At 36.9% G+C, this 16,699-nt stretch overlaps 1 long non-coding RNA gene across 5 annotated transcripts in view; it reads right to left on the bottom strand.

The window, feature by feature from the left end:
• LOC147363893 (uncharacterized) overlaps positions 1-16,699 on the bottom strand; it is a 207,239-nt gene that overhangs the window by 74,938 nt on the left and 115,602 nt on the right. For 2 of the 5 annotated variants that reach the window (XR_015133598.1, XR_015133593.1), the window contains one exon: positions 16,614-16,677. The exons of the other annotated variants lie outside the window; for them this stretch is intronic. This is a non-coding gene — a long non-coding RNA (uncharacterized LOC147363893). The remainder of the gene's footprint in view (positions 1-16,613; positions 16,678-16,699) is intronic. 5 annotated transcript variants of the gene reach the window in all.

Below are 16,699 nucleotides of genomic sequence, written 5' to 3'. Positions count from 1 at the left end.
AAATCAAAGACCACATGTTCTTTTATTCTCTGCATTTTCTATAATCAGAAACAGCCTCTGTCAGTCTTTGTTTAGTTTGCTAAATAATATTCAATAAAAATTATAAAGCAATGTATAACTTTAAGGGTAAATAATAGAATGGAATTTAATATGAAATAAAAGTAAGCTAAAACAAATCAAGTTTTTTTTTTTAATGTCTTTTCTAATTTCCAAGAGAAATACAATTTAATTTTCAATTAGCTATCTTTTTGGAAGGTAAAAGCAATATAAGACAATTCCTTGAGAAGAATTTGCAGAAAACTCATATCTAAAATACTAAAACTTGCTCAGTGAAATTCATCAAGCAGCTGGCTACAGAAAAATGCCATTTAAATTATGCTTTACTATACAAAAATATTACTCTATTTTAATGTACATAACCAAAAAATAAATGAATGTGTTATTTTCATATTATTGATTTTGCTATGAGCAGAAAGATGTTTACCAGTCTCATTAATTCTTAATCCAAAAACCTCTGAGAAGTACTCCATAGTTTTTAGAATTAAAAAAAAAAAAAAAAACAGAATACAAGCTGTCTTTTATGTCTTGTTTGTGTCTCATCTTTGCTTCCCAAGTGTGTTGCACTCAGTAGGTGCTTCACAAAAGATTTAACACTGCAGATCAGAAGTTGAGCTAACACAAAAACTGGCATCTGTAGATATTTTCCAGAAAAAGTTAAAGGGCCAATAAAGGTCATGACATTTGGAAACCTTTCACGATGAAGAAATGTTTTTTAGACTGTTATATACATCAGTGTCTCTTTTGCTGTCTCGTACACCGGGTTATTGTTACCATCTTTCTAAATTCCATATATATGCGTTAGTATACTGTATTGATGTTTTTCCTTCTGGCTTACTTCACTCTGTGGGAGGGAGAGGGTGGGAAGATTTGGGAGAATGACATTGAAACATGTAAAATATCATGTAAGAAATGAGTTGCCAGTCCAGGTTCGATGCACGATACTGGATGCTTGGGGCTAGTGCACTGGGATGACCCAGAGGGATGGTATGGGGAGGGAGGAGGGAGGAGGGTTCAGGATGGGGAACACATATATACCTGCGGTGGATTCATTTTGATATTTGGCAAAACTAATACAATTATGTAAAGTTTAAAAATAAAATAAAATTTAACAAAAAAATGTTTTTTAAGGGGAAAAAAAAATTCTGTTGTATAATTGCTTCCAAAACAATCATCTTCACAAAGAATTTTTTTTTTATCCTTCTTCAAAACCCCCATTCCAAATTCAATGAAAATTATATTTAAATGTTTCTAGGAAATTTCTCCTGGTTTTCATCAAAATAAAATTTCCCCACTAAGTTAATCTGTGGCATTCCAGGGAACAGACAGAGAAAAGATGCCATTCTTATTCTCCACCAAACTCTTTTTCCAATTCCTAATTTGAAGTATTGGATCTGAGTGTATTTGGCGACAGCTCACAAAAGATGAAATCTGTTGGCTGAGAGGTAACATTATCTATTCCAGCTTAACAACAAACACAAGAACATTTCTTTGTGTGGCTGCTATGGAGGAGATATTTTGAGCAGCTGTAGCAGTGTTTGAAATAAAATGTAAAAAAAAAATGGAGGTCAAATTTATTCCAGATTAGAGAGCTCAGCATTTGTAATGTTCAAACAACACACCAGAATGAGCACTAGGGTTCCTATTTGCAATTTCCCACAGTACCAATTAGCATCACCACAGTGGTACTCGCACTGGGCTATTTTGGGGCAATGTTAGAGCCAGTCCTTGGGAAACATCTGCCGAATTTGAAACTCACTCCCTAAATCACACCACTTCTAATAATAATAGTTCATAATGATGAATATTAATAATTAATCATCCCAGCACACACTTTTGAGCACTTATTAGATGTAGGCATTGTGATAAGCATGTTGCTTGCTACACAATTATTCCATGAGTTAGTTACATTAATATCCTTATTTGAAGGATGCGAGACCTGAGGCTGTAAGGGTAAACTGACCTGTCATTTACAGAGATGGTCATGGTGATTTTTTGTGGCATAGCTGGGGATACAGCTTAAGAGTTTCTGGTATTTGTATTCTATATACATGTGACTGCCTCACTTGTCCTGAGAGACCCCTTCTCTGAGCTTCTTTGGTATTTCTGGCCAGGCAGCTAACATGATGCTTAATCACAAACTGTTTATGATATTATTATTGTTTTTCCTCATCCAATATTTTCTCTTATGAATCGGACTGGCCAATAAAATCATTTAGGCTTTCCTGTAAGATGTTATAAGAAAAGCTGAATGAAACTTTTGGCCAACCCAATATCCATCTATCTTTCTATATATATATTGGCTTCCCAGGCAGTACAGTAGTAAAGAATCCACCTGTCAATACAGGGGATACAGGAGTCACAAGTTTGATCCTTGGGTTGGGAAGATACTCTGGAGAAGGAAATGGGAACCCACTCCAGTATTCTTACCTAGAGAATTCCACGGACAGAGGAGCCTGGCATGGGGTCGCAAAGAGTTGGACACAACTGAGCATGCATGTATATATATATATATATATATATATATATATATACATAATATATATATAATATAATAAATATAATATGTAACATAAGCAACATGCCAGATAAATACTACTGAAAACAACTGTTGCTGTTCTTAGAATATAGAGTAATAGCAACAAGAGGAAAAATAAACAACTAAGTTTTAAGGATTATGACTTGATATCATATACCATGTGCTTCATTATATAAACAATAGTAAAAATGCATCATGTCTTTTACTGTCCAGAACTCCATCTCCCTCCTAAATGCACCATTATTTCCTTTGGGGAAGCTATTTTCCCCTCAGTTGGCATTCTTTCCTATTGAGAATCATCCTCCTTCACACCTTCCACGGAGTCAGTTACCTGAGACTTTACATCTTCCCTGTGGCCCAGACAGTAAAGAATCTGCCTGCAGTGTAGGAGACCGAGGTTCAATCCCTGGGTCAGGAAGATCCCCTGAAGAAGGGAATGGCAAACCACTCCACTATTCTTGCCTGGAGAATTTCTTGGACAGAGGAGCCTGGTGGGCTACAGTCCAGTCCAGCTCAGTTTAGTTCAGTCACTCAGTCGTGTCTGACTCTGCAATCCCATGGACTGCAGCATGCCAGGCTTCCCTGTCCATCACCAACTCCCGGGCTACAGTCCATGGGGTTGCAAAGAGTCAGACACAATGGAGGGACTAACTCTTTCGCTTTCAAACTTTATGTCTTGAAGGTTCCTGCAGCAGCCAGGAAGCCAGAATCCGCACAGCCTGTCCTCCTGCTCCATAGTCCTTCAGAGGTCAGACTTAGGGTCTCCCATCTCCAAGCCTACTGTTCCAATCTCTCAGTGACCTTCTGGAATGCTAACTTTTTAAGAAGTCCCGTTCTGTTTAAATCAGTCCCAGTGAAGCCTGAACTCCTGCCATGGCCATGCTAGTTGTGGGCATCAGGCTCACCTTTTGACTCTTGTCAAGTCCTGAGTCACAGATGGACACAGATAGAGGATACCTCCTGACAGAGAATGTGACCATGTCTCCTTGTCACAAGCTTGCTGTTAACTGGGGAAGTGGGAGAGAAAAAGAATCAGACGAGGCACAGTAAGAGTGCTTCTTAAATTTTCTTATGAGCCCCAAATTTTTAAAAGGCATATATGAATTAGAGAATTAGTTGGGAGTCGAAGATGTATTTTAAAGCAGTTGAGTTAGTCTCTGTCTAATTCTCACATGTGCTTTAAAAATTTGAGCTTAGGAATCAGAGGATCTATGCTCAAGGTAAAGAACTGTCACTTATTCCAGGACAAGAAATTGGAAAGTCTTACTACCACATGAGTGCACTTCATAATCTTTACAATCAGTGGTAGACCCATCTTTTATCTAACACTCTAGTAACCTTATTATTCATTTTGAATATAACTTGAAGAAATCAGAATAATGTGTTTGTACCAATTAAAGATAAATGTATATTCATGAAATATGTTGTTTTTTAAAAGAAATGCTTATATTTCTTCAATATAATTATTCAACTAAGAAATACATTTTAACACAATACAAAATGAGCACACTTGTTTGTACTACAAGTATCCCCCTGCAGACCAATAATGAATGTCTGTTACAAAGAGTTCCAAATGACTTTCACTGATAACAACATTTTATTCTGAGATGCTTTAAATAGTACCCTATTGATTGATCACAATTTTCTGTTTCTCAGCAACCTTTAACTTGTTATAATAAAATATTTGACTCATGTGAAAGAATTTTAAACTACACATATATAAGATGTGAAATAAGTAAGTGAAAAAGTTGGCTTAAAGCTCAATATTCAGAAAACTAAGATCATGGCATCTGGTCCCATCACTTCATGGGAAATAGATGGGGAAACAGCGGAAACAGTGTCAGACTTTATTTTTCTGGGCTCCAAAATCACTGCAGATGGTGACTGCAGCCATGAAATTAAAAGACGCTTACTCCTTGGAAGGAAAGTTCTGTCCAACCTAAATAGCATATTCAAAAGCAGAGACATCACTTTGCCAACAAATGTCCGTCTAGTCAAGGCTATGGTTTTTCCAGTGGTCATGTATGGATGTGAGAGTTGGACTATGAAGAAAGCTGAGCACCGAAGAATTGATGCTTTTGAACTGTGGTGTTGGAGAAGACTCTTGAGAGTCCCTTGGACTGCAAGGAGATCCAACCAGTCCATCCTAAAGGAGATTAGTCCTGAGTGTTCACTGGAAGGACAGATGTTGAAGCTGAAACTCCAATACTTTGGCCACCTGATGATAAGAGCTGACTCATTGGAAAAGACACTGATGTTGGGAAAGATTGAGAGCAGGAGGAGAAGGGGGCGACAAACAATGAGATGGTTGGATGGCATCACCAACTCAATGGACATGGGTTTGGGTGGACCCCGGGAGTTGGTGATGGACAGGGAGGCTTGGCGTGCTGCAGTTCATGGGGTTGCAAAGAGTGGGACACAACTGAGCAACTGAACTGAACTAAGATGTTTCTGCTGGAGAGTTTAAAGAGAAATGTTAAATCAGGTTTTGTCTAATGATCACATATTCTGAATCAGCGTGATCTCAGTTGAGATTTTTTTTTCCTGAAAATTTATTAATTTGTTTTGATTTCTTTTAGAAGTAAAAAATCACATAGTTTACAAAAGTGATTGTTTTAATATTATTTAATATTGTACCTGCTCATAATCTGATACTGTAGATTACTCAATAAGATAATTTGTAGGAAAGTCGAGTTAATCAGCCTTTAAAGAAGGCCAAAGTATACTGTATATACTAAGAAAGTGCCATAGCTTCCCCAAAGTTCAGTAAATTCCAGGTACCCGATGCAATGTCGCTGTGATCACTGCAGCAACACACGTTTCTTAGGGATCATTTGATTTCATTAAAGGTCATTTTTCAACGATTTATGTTTGAAACTAAATGATGTATCTTTATTCACAGAGGAGCACTTTCTGCAAGCTATTAAGTGAATCCTCTATTTAACAGATATATATCTTTGAAAAGTGTACTGTCATCCCTAGGAAAATACAAGAAATCAATTCAAGTCAATTATCATGTTCAGTAAGTTTTTATTAAGGCTTACTTTGTACTGGTTTAAAATAAAGACTCAAATATGCCAGGCTACAGTGCCCCTGTATTCAGTGAGTCTACTTTTTTCCTATTTGAGAACCACACAGGCTTTTAAATACCTTCAGTTCAGTTCAGCTCAGTCCAGTCACTCAGTTGTGTCTGACTCTTTATGACCCCACAAACTGAAGCACGTCAGGCCTCCCTGTCCATCACCAACTCCCAGGGTTTACCCAAATTCATATCCACTGAGTCAGTGATGCCATCCAACCATCTCATCCTCGGTCATCCCCTTCTCCTCTTGCCCTCAATCTTTCCCAGCATCAGAGTCTTTTCAAATGAGTCAGCTCTTCACATCAGGTGACCAAATTATTGGAGTTTCAGCATCAGGCCTTCCAATGAACACCCAGGACTGGTCTCCTTTAGAATGGACTGGTTGGATCTCCTTGCAATCCAAGGGACTCTCAAGAGTCTTCTCCAACAGTGAGGTAATGAAGGGAATGGTTAATGTGAACTGGCAAGTTAAGATAAACTTCATGGATAAGGGACTCATGGAAGTATATTTTGAATGGGTAGAAATGCCATAAGAAAAGACCAAGTATAAGAAGAAAAATCAGTAAAGACACAAACACATTAAAAACAAAACAAAAACTTCTGCTTACTAGGGAGGCAAGGCAGGTCAAAGATGACAAATGATGAGGTAGATGAGCTAATTTTAATAAAATAATTTTATGTCACAAAAAAACTAAAGTGTATACCTTAAAAAAGCATTAACTCTTTTTATATGTAGAAGTTTAGAGAGAGAGAGTTCAATTTGTTGAAGATCTTTAAGGCAGAGCTTTTTAATCTAGTTGGTGAAATGGAGTGTTAAGGGTGTCTGTGAACCCTCAAAACTGTAGGTAAAATTTATGTTTGAATTTTTCTACTTGGTCTGTGACTCCTCAAAATTGTAAATATTGCTGTAAGATAGTCCAGAACCCATAAACGGGGAAATATTTTCCCAATTTCAGTAAATTAAATGTCTATCAAGTTACTGGATAAAATCAGAAATCTGAGAGCAAATCTTGTCACTATTTTATAAATCATTATTTTATTTTCAAAATATGAAATCTTCATATGTCTATCTCTACCAATGTTATTTGAAACCATTTTCTTCTTACCTGGATTAATTCAATCGTATCCTTAATGGCTTTATCTCTTAGTTATCAATTCTCCAGTGTAATCTTTAAGAATATAAATCAGCTCTCAGCTCTATCTTTCTTGAAAATCCTTCAGTAAGCCCAGTGGTAAATCCACACACCTATGGACACCTTATATTTGACGAAGAAGGCAAAAATATACAATAGAGAAAAGACCATCTCTTTAACAAGTGGTGCTGGGCAAACTGGTCAACAACCTGTAAAAGAATGAAACTAGAACATTTTCTAACACCATACACAAAAATAAACTTAAAATTGATTAAGGATCTAAATGTAAGAGCAGAAACTATAAAACTCCTAGAAGAAAACATAGGCAAAACATTCTCTGACATAAATCACAGCAAGATCCTCTATGACCCATCTCCTAGAGTAATGGAAATAAAAGCAAAAATAAACAAAGGGGACCTAATTAAACTTAAAAACTTTATCACAACGAAGGAAACTAGTAAGCAAGGTGAAAAGTCAGCCTTCAGAGTGTGAAAAAATAATAGCAAATGAAGCCACTGACAAAGAATTAAACTCAAAAATATACAAACAGCTCATGAAGCTCAATACCAGAAAAATAAATGGTCCAATCAAAAATGGGCCAAAGAACTAAACAGACATTTCTCCAAAGAAGACATACAGATGGCTAACAAACACATGAAAAGATGCTCAACATCACTCATTATCAGAGAAATGCAAATCAAAACCACAAAGAGGTACCATCCCACGCTGGTCAGAATGGCTGCTATCCAAAAATCTACAAGCAATAAATGCTGGAGAGGGTGTGGAGAAAAGTTAACCCTCTTACACTGTTGGTGGGAATGCAAACTAGTACAGCCACTATGGAGAACAGTGTGGAGATTCCTTAAAAAACTGGAAATAGAACTGCCATATGACCCAACAATCCCACTTCTGGGCATACACACTGAGGAAACCAGAATTGAAAGAGACACATGTACCCCAATGTTCATCACAGCACTGTTTACAATAGCCAGGACATGGAAGCAACCTAGATGTCCATCAGCAGATGAATGGATAAGCAAGCTGTGGTACATATACACAATGGAATATTATTCAGGTATTAAAAAAAAAAAAAAAAACAGATTTGAATCAGTTCTAATGAGGTGGATGAAACTGGAGCCTATTATACAGAGTGAAGTAAGTCAGAAATAAAAACACCAATACAGTATACTAACGCATATATATGGAACTTAGAAAGATGGTAATGACGATCGTATATGTGAGACAGCAAAAGAGACACAGATGTAAAGAACAGTCTTTTGGACTCTGTGGGAGAAGGTGAGAATGGGATGGTATGAGAGAATAGCATTGAAACATGTATATTACCATATGTGAATTAGATATGGCCAGTCCAGGTTCGATGCATGAAGACAGGGCCCTCAGGACTGGTGCACTGGGATGACCCAGAGGGATGGGATGGGGAGGGAGGTGGAAGGGGGTTCGGGATGGGGGGATACATGTACAGCCATGGCAGATTCATGTCAATGTATGGCAAAAACCACCACAAATTTGTAAAGTAATTAGCCTCCAATTAAAATAAATAAATTAATAAAAAAAATCCTTCACTGTTATTCTTCAAATTACAATACAACTCAAATTTTGCAAAAAGGACTACATACCAATCCTTCCTCTCACCACTCTACTCCTGTTTGTGTTCCAGCTATGCTAATAATTTGAGTTTTCTTTCATTTTCCACACACAGATAGTTTATTATCAAAGCAGGGTCTTTGATATCTTCCCCTGTTAGCACTTTTCCTGGCTTTAATGTTACCTGCTCAGAGACTCTACCCTAAACCGATATCTACATTGCCTTTTGTTATGAATCAGAGCACCTGGTTATTTACCTGTATATTATGCAGTAGAGAGTCTTTTTTATGTTTTTGTTTGTTTTGTTTTTATCTTTTGGCTGTACCAGATGGCAAGTGAAACTTTAGTTCCTTGACCAGGGGTCCAACCTGTTCCCCCTGGACCACACTTGTGTCTGTTTCACCTAAGGGTGGGGGCTAGGTAGGCCCAGGGCATTAGCTACACCAGGTCATATTTCCTTCATCATTGTACACACAACATCTAGCACAATGTCAGCCATCAACTTGATGCTCAAAAATGTGTACTTGAAACAATCAATAAGCTTGCCTTCCCCCAATTTATAGGGAATGCACATTAGGAGACCACATCATCCACTCGTAAAGTGTAAAATATTTCATATTTGTAAGAGTTGAGCAGCCAGTTTTAAGCCAATAGTTATCAGAGGAGTGTACGCATGCATGCTCTGTCGTGTCCAACTCTGCAACCTCATGGACTGTAGCCTGCCAGGTTCCTCTGTCAATAGAATTTTCCAGGCAAGAATAGTGGAGTGGGTTGTCAGAAGAATAAAGAGGCTAAAATTCCTAGGATTTTCACCAATATGCGTGATAAACCAAATAAAAGGTGCCTCAGAATGTTCTTGACCTGATCCCTGAAATTGTGAATTTGATGGTAAAAGAGATTTAGAAGATTTGGTTAACAGGAGGGACCTTAAGATGGGGAAATTATCCTGTATTATTATTAATGTTCAGATGTGATCAAAAAGATCTTTAAAAATGGAGGCAGAAGAGGACAGAGGGAAATGTGACCTCAGAAGAATGGTGAAAGAGATGCATGTTGCTAGATTTAAAGATTTAGAAAGGGGCAATGAGTCATTAAAAGGTGGAAAAGGCAAGGAAATAAATTCTTTTCTAAAACCTTCAGAAAGGAACGCAGACTCCCACCACCACCACATCTTGATTTGAGTTGAATGAGACCTTCATCTGACTTCTATCCACCATAATTAAATGATTAAAAAAATGCATTTTTAAGCTTCTAAGGCTTTCCTGATAGCTCACTGGTAAAGAATCCACACATTTAAAACTAGGAACATCATTTTTCTGACAAAGGTCCATATAGTCAAGCTACGGTTTTTCCAGTAGTCATGTATGGATATGAGAGTTGGACTATAAACAAAGTTGAGCACTGAAGAATTGATGCTTTTGAACGGTGGCATTGGAGAAGACTCTTGAGAGTTCCTTGGACTGCAAGGAAATCAAACCAGTCCATCCTAAAGGAAATCAGTCCTGAATATTCATTGGAAGGACTAATGCTGAAGCTGAAGCTCCAATACTTTGGCCACCTGATGTGAAGAACTGACTCATTAGAAGAGACCCTGATGCTGGGAAAGACTGAAGGTGGGAGGAGAAGGGGATGACATAGGATGAGCTGGTTGGATAGCATCATGGATTCAACAGACATGAATCTGAGAAAACTCCAGGAGATAGTGCAGGAGACAGGAGCCAGCCGTGCTACATCCATGGGGTCACAAAGGGTCGGATATGACTTAGCAACTGAACAACAATAATAAAGTGTGTAGTAGACTGTTACAGCAGCAATTAAAAAAAGAAAGCACCACCTTTAATTAAATACATTCTGGGTAGTCCTTTATTATTATATACAGCAATTCCTGAAACTTTTCTCAGGCTCTCAGTGTAAAAGTATCCGATACAGCTCACATCCTTCTAAAGATCTAGTGAGTCTTGTATTTTTTTTCATGGTGTGACAGGTCACACCATGTTCACACTAGTGTGTCATTAGCTGATTACTATTCATATGTCTACTTATAAGCAGTTAGCTTTCAGGTTAAATTAAATGGTTTAAAAGGGAGAGAGACATCGGGTGAAATTCTGAGCACCTGTCCCTTTCAGAGACACCGTGCTTTATCACCAGGCCACTGCCCTCAAGAGTGACACCCTCAGGGTTCCGTCACAGCACTGTGTATATTTTGTTAAAAGTGAAACCTCTGGGTCTAAGGCAAAGAGGATATTGGCAATTAGTTTGCTCTATTTTCCTTATTTTGTTCTTTCTTAAAAAAAAAAAAAAAAAAAAAACTAATTTCTCTCCTTTGGTTTGTTAGGCTTGACAGAATAAACTTTAATGGGGGGAAAAATCATACAAATGTACTTCCTTGCCTTTTCTTTCAAGTAGGAAGTCTTCTGACCTCTCTCAGAGATATTTCCTCCATGGTAAAACAGCATAGAATATAGACCTTATTTTACTGTACTGAAAGAGATATTTCACTGAAGTTTCATCTGCAACTCCCCTTTCCTAAAGTACTAAATTCTTGATAGCGCCTTTCCTTTCAAGACCTGTGAGCCATTGAACACAGCCAGTGCATCTGTAAAATGAAATTCTGTGGTCTGAATTAAAAGGGACTTTGGGAAGCTTCTAAGTTAACCCCCAGAAGGGCTTCTAAAACTTTTTCATTCAATTACATTGAGCGGGGTGGAGATGATTCTAAAGCCACAGCCTGATACTTCTAAGCTTACATTTACCTTAAAAATTCATTAAAACTTACTTTTCTGCCAGTATAAATGTGTGTCTACTTTGGTATATATTTATTATTATTTGTGTTTACCTCCAACCCACCCAAAACTTATGTTTAATAGTGTCTAAGAACATCCATTACATCTATCCTCCATTTCTTAACGTATTATTGAATTATTCAATTTGAGAAATTTTCTTATACTGATACATATCATGAACTCTCATAGGTAGTATGCACAAATGAGTCAGTTGTGTAAATCTAGCCCCAAAATATAATTAGAAGACAATCTGAAGCATGCCATTGATGTTACAAAGGAAGAACTCTTAGGGCTGAATCATTCTCTATCTTCACGGGGCTCAGATTTGAATGCAAATAATTTTCAGGAGGGCAGCATATAAATGTATTTGGATACTATGTATAGTTCTATGAAAAGCATAATGCATGTTACTATGGTTGCATTTTTTGGAATTAGAGATGGGATGCAGATACAATTTGAACAGGATGCTGAGGAAGGAAAGGAGTACCTAGTGGTTTAGCAGAGTGGGGCTGGCTGTTCAGGCCTGAGAAAGTGAGGGAGCCATTTTAGTTCAGATGGTTAAGCACCTGGGGATGTGTGTTCTCACACTTCTGCCTATATCAGAACTGCCTGGAGGTTTTGTTCTTGGCCTCCATCCCCAGGATTTCTGATTCAGTAGATCTCAGGCAGGGCTGAAACTGTGCATTTCTAATGAGTGCTTAGGTGAGGCTGGTGTTGCTTTTCCAGAGACAACTCTTTGAGGACAACTGAGCTCTTAGAGGAACTGAGCAAACAAATTTGTCTGTTTCTTTTTTTTTTTTTTTTTTGGTTTCAACCATTAATTCGAGAGCTCCCAGGAGGGAAAAACCAGATGTACTACTGACAGATAAAATACTGCTTTTCTAATCAAAGGTATAGATTTGTGTCACATTAAGTGGCATGAAATGACCCTTTAAGATACATGTAAGTATCAGTAACATGGACACAGGGTTAAAATAATAATAGGGAGGCTGTTTAATCATTTTTAAATAATTATCTTAAACATTGTTGAAATAGTTTAATGTTTGATGCCTGTAACATTTCAAATTACTCTATGCATAAGTAAGGCACTCTATTTCCTAGTCTTTTTCAGAAATGATAATAGCTATTTATTCTTTTAACAGTCTTGTTTAAATGATACATACTTTTAATGATACTTTAGTTATTTTGAATTCTTTGGAATACATATTTTATCAGCTTTCTCCTTTCACAACGTCTGAATTGTCATGTGGACAGATTCTATTGTTTTTGGTCTTTACAAAGATTATTTTGCAGGTGAAGTGGTTTTGTCCAAGAAATGACATATCTTAATTCCTGTCTTGTTCACTATTTTAAAAGTCAGTGGAGGAATATATTTCAAAGCTTTGGTTTCTCAGGATATACTGGGTTGGCCAAAAAATTCCTTTGGGATTTTTTTTTCTGTAAGATGTTATGGAAAAACCCGAATGAACTTTTTGGCCAACCAAATACATCTCTTAAGTGGTAGCTACAAAATGCTAAGCTCTGATTTAAATCTTTTCCAGTGTTTAGCCAGGACAGGACATTACACAGAGAGAAAAGGTCCATCCTGAAGATTATTTCATGATTGTCAGCTCTTCCTGTTTTCTAAAGCCTCTTACACAACTCACAGCGGTGACTCTGTTTCCCTCATGCCTTCAACGGAAGAGATTTACATCAAGGTGCAGGCTCACTCCTCTGGGCATCTCTCAGGTAACTGGAGGAATGAAGTCCCAAAGGAAGAAACTGTCCCAAGAGCTTAACCCACTCACAATGATCTGTCATATCAAACTGCCAGTAAAATTTGTTAGCAAAGAAGACAGAGGAATGACGTATTGTGAAAAAGAAAGTAAGAAATGCTGCCTTTTTCACTTCCCCGTTCCTAGCCTTCAATCTTCAAAAGCAATACTAAAATACAGTTATTAATTTTATCTGGTACCTAGAAACAACCTAAAGCATATTTGGACTCAGAAAAGCTATGATAGAATATTAAAAGTTTATTTGATTTCAGAGTCCTGGTGTGTACATGTATAAGTAGTCATGTACACTCAGATTTATGGAATTAGGGACAAGAAACAATTTTGTAAATGTCAGCTTCCTCAGACTCTATTGATTTGGTCTTCTCTAGGTAATTTTTGCTATCTTTCCTTTAATCAGTTTCCTTGTCAATATTTTTTTACCAGAATAAATTAATTCTTTCTTTTTTGTGAGTGATACTGCCATCTTGTTCCCAAACTTAAAAGTTATTAACTGCATGCATATGTCTGGAAGTTGATATAGTCACATGCTGCTGCTGTTGCGAAGTCACTTCAGTCATGTCAGACTCTGTTCGACCCCATAGACGGCAGCCCACCAGACTCCACCATCCCTGGGATTCTCCAGGCAAGAACACTGTAGTGGGTTGCCATTTCCTTCTCCAAAGCATGAAAGTGCAAAGTGAAAGTGAAGTCGCTCAGTCTTATCTGACTCTTCACGACCCCATGGACTGCAGCCTACCAGGCTCCTCCACCCATGAGATTTTTCCAGGCAAGAGTACTGGAGTGGGGTACCATTGCCTTCTCCAGATATAGTCACGTACGTCAATCTAATTACCATATGATGTTGGCATAAGACTTTCTTCTGAGCACAGAAGTTCTTCATGTTTCTGTTACAGATAATATTCTTTTATAAAGAGAAAGAGAGGAGATTTTAAAATATTTTATGTTTGGGGGCAGAGAATATGCTATTTAGAATTGCTGTTGCATGACTGTGTGGCAGAACCAAGGAACATGTGTTGGAGACAGAGTGGAAGGTGGCTAACACGTGTTTTCCTCTGATGATGCCCCCAAAATTCATTTTAGATAAAACCCAAATATAGTCACAGCCATTTCCAAAGCTTCAAATTTCTAGTTATTTTAGTTTTACATTTCAACTGAATTTCATGCAATTCTAAACTACTGGAGATTCAAAAAGTACATCCTATGTCGAATCTGTGGCTGTGAGGTTGACAACTAATTATATACATTCAAGGAGTTTATGCAGTTCAAATATCTGATAGTAGGTGTACAAAATGTAGAAACGGTAGAGTAACAGAACGGTTAGTTAGAGACCTGCTGCTGTACGTGTGACCCTTAAGTCTCTGAGTAATTGTATAAGCAAGGTCTAAGAGAGAAATGAGAGAGAGACCAAAATACATACTTTGTTCCAGTACTTTATATAATCCAAATTAAAATAAGATTGCCTTAGTATAAGATTCAGCTTACCTATGTAATCTTGTTCTAATGTGTTAAAAGCACAGGTTTGTTGCTCCCTGTCATTATATCTGTAAATACTAAGTTTGTAACAATTTTCAGAAATTTTGTTCTTAATATGCAAGGTAATTAAAAACTTTTTTCTCTATTAACTTCATTAATTTCTTTCAGCTTTTACTGAATTTTGGTGGGTAGTTCAATCTCAATGAGCACACTAAAGACAGCCCTCTATAATTTAAAATTTATTGTTTGAAATCATCAGCCTGAATTCAGTCCTTTGTTTTGGTTAATATAAGATATAAATTGTGAATAACAAATCATACCAAAATGTTATTAGAGTTTTTCATGCTTTATTTTCAAACAGTAAATGAACAAAACCACAAGAGGAAGCAGAAAAAATAATGAAGTTCCTGTTATCTAACAACTGCTAGTAAAATAGACTGTTCTTTGCAGAAATCAAACGTGCCATTTATAGTTTTGTCTCAGTCGTTGAATGTTGATTATTAAGTATTCTGGGGAAAATATTTCTTGTATATCAGACTGGATTCTAGTTCATTGGCTATATAAGTAGTGATTTTATCTAAGATATATGTGATTAATGATGTAATTTACTCAGACTACAGAGAAACAATCCAAAAGACAGAAGAAAAATCAAGCTTTCAGCCACAAATGATGTATGATGGTCTTCTGATTTGAATATGAAAGGTAACTCCCCATAAAATATTTATTTAAGGTCTCCCAGATTAACTGTTTTGATAGAAATGACTGATCTATTTTAATAAACTAGATCAATTCATCCTAACAACCAATTTTAATTGTTTTTTTTTACTTTGATCATTAATTAGAGAATGATTTATATGGCACAGCCAAGACACAGTCATAAAAACAAATGCATTCTTCACAAGTAAACTTTTAAAATGCATCTAAGATCTAAAATAACATAAAACTGTTACCTACCCTTCCCCACACTTTCTATATTGTATTTCATTAACTTTTGTGCTGGCTTTAATGTAAAATTCCAATGAGAATGTGAAATTAATGATATCACACTTATTTTTAATTTTAGTCTTCAGGTTTTGTTTTCTACATTATATATTGAAAGTGAAGTGGCTCAGTTGTGTCCGACTCTTTGCCACCCCATGGACTATATAGTCCACGGAATTCTCCAGGCCATAATACTGGATTGGGGAGCGTTTCCCTTCTCCAGGGGTATTTCCAATCCAGGAATCAAACCGGGGTCTCCTGCATTTCAGATTTTTTTTTTCTTTTTTTTTTACCAGTTGAGCTACCAGGGAAGCCCACTTGATTATACAAACAAAATCGTATAAAATTTCACACATCTGCAAACTAACATGTGCATGTGTGAGTGAGAAGGAAGGAACTGAGAGAAAACTTATTTTTAGGGAAACTAACAAAATTTTTTATATAGACCCCTCTTGTTTACCAAAACGTGTTAAGTTAAAAGTTCCTTCTACAGAAGAAACTATCAAAACTATCTAAAACTTCTAGAAAAAGAGGTTGGACAAGTTTTACACATCTTCCCACAAACAGTGAGTGCCTACCAAAACAAATATGTAAGAGGTATTTTGATGTCAGTCAAAAATTATCACAAACCTTTCAGATCGATAAAGCTGGATTTTAGTTTAGTTGCCAGTTCTTCTTAATTACCAGTGTACCTAGACAGGAAAGTGTCTATTCTGACAGAGTAGGCAGCAGCGCTTTCTTTGTCAGCATGAGCACAGGGAGAACTGGCCAGATCACTGAACACACACAAACCCTAATTCCTGCAAAGCGGTTCAGTAACACTGCACGTTCAATACAGATTCAGGAATGAGTTTCCTCTAAAATTTCCCCTCCCATCACAGACATTCTTAGTTGAATTTGATACCTGAATGGTACTACCATTCCAGAACATCAGTAAGTTCAGAATCAACTGCTGTAATCCTAGAACTGGTGATAATAATGTAAAATCTGGTGTCTAGGATTCCTTCTTTCAAAGATTCCCTCATCCCCACCTCAACCTTCCCTCCCCCAGACACTTGGCCTAAATTAAATTCATATTATCCTAGTTCTTCTATTTTTTTGATTTCTTCCACTGATGATAATGCATAACCAATTCCAGGAATGATGCCCTAAATTTTAGTCCAAATTCTGAAATTTAGCGCTTACCAATGGTTGGGACTGAGCCTCTTAGCAAATTTCTCCTTACCACATGGGCCATTCAAAACAGGACCTGCCAATACAATATTGTAAAG

Source organism: Bos grunniens, chromosome 10 (assembly GCF_055505025.1).
Source record: "Bos grunniens cultivar Pamir isolate PY7600 chromosome 10, Bosgru_T2T1.0, whole genome shotgun sequence".
NCBI lineage: Eukaryota > Metazoa > Chordata > Mammalia > Artiodactyla > Bovidae > Bos > Bos grunniens.
This window is presented reverse-complemented; position numbering and strand designations above follow the sequence as displayed.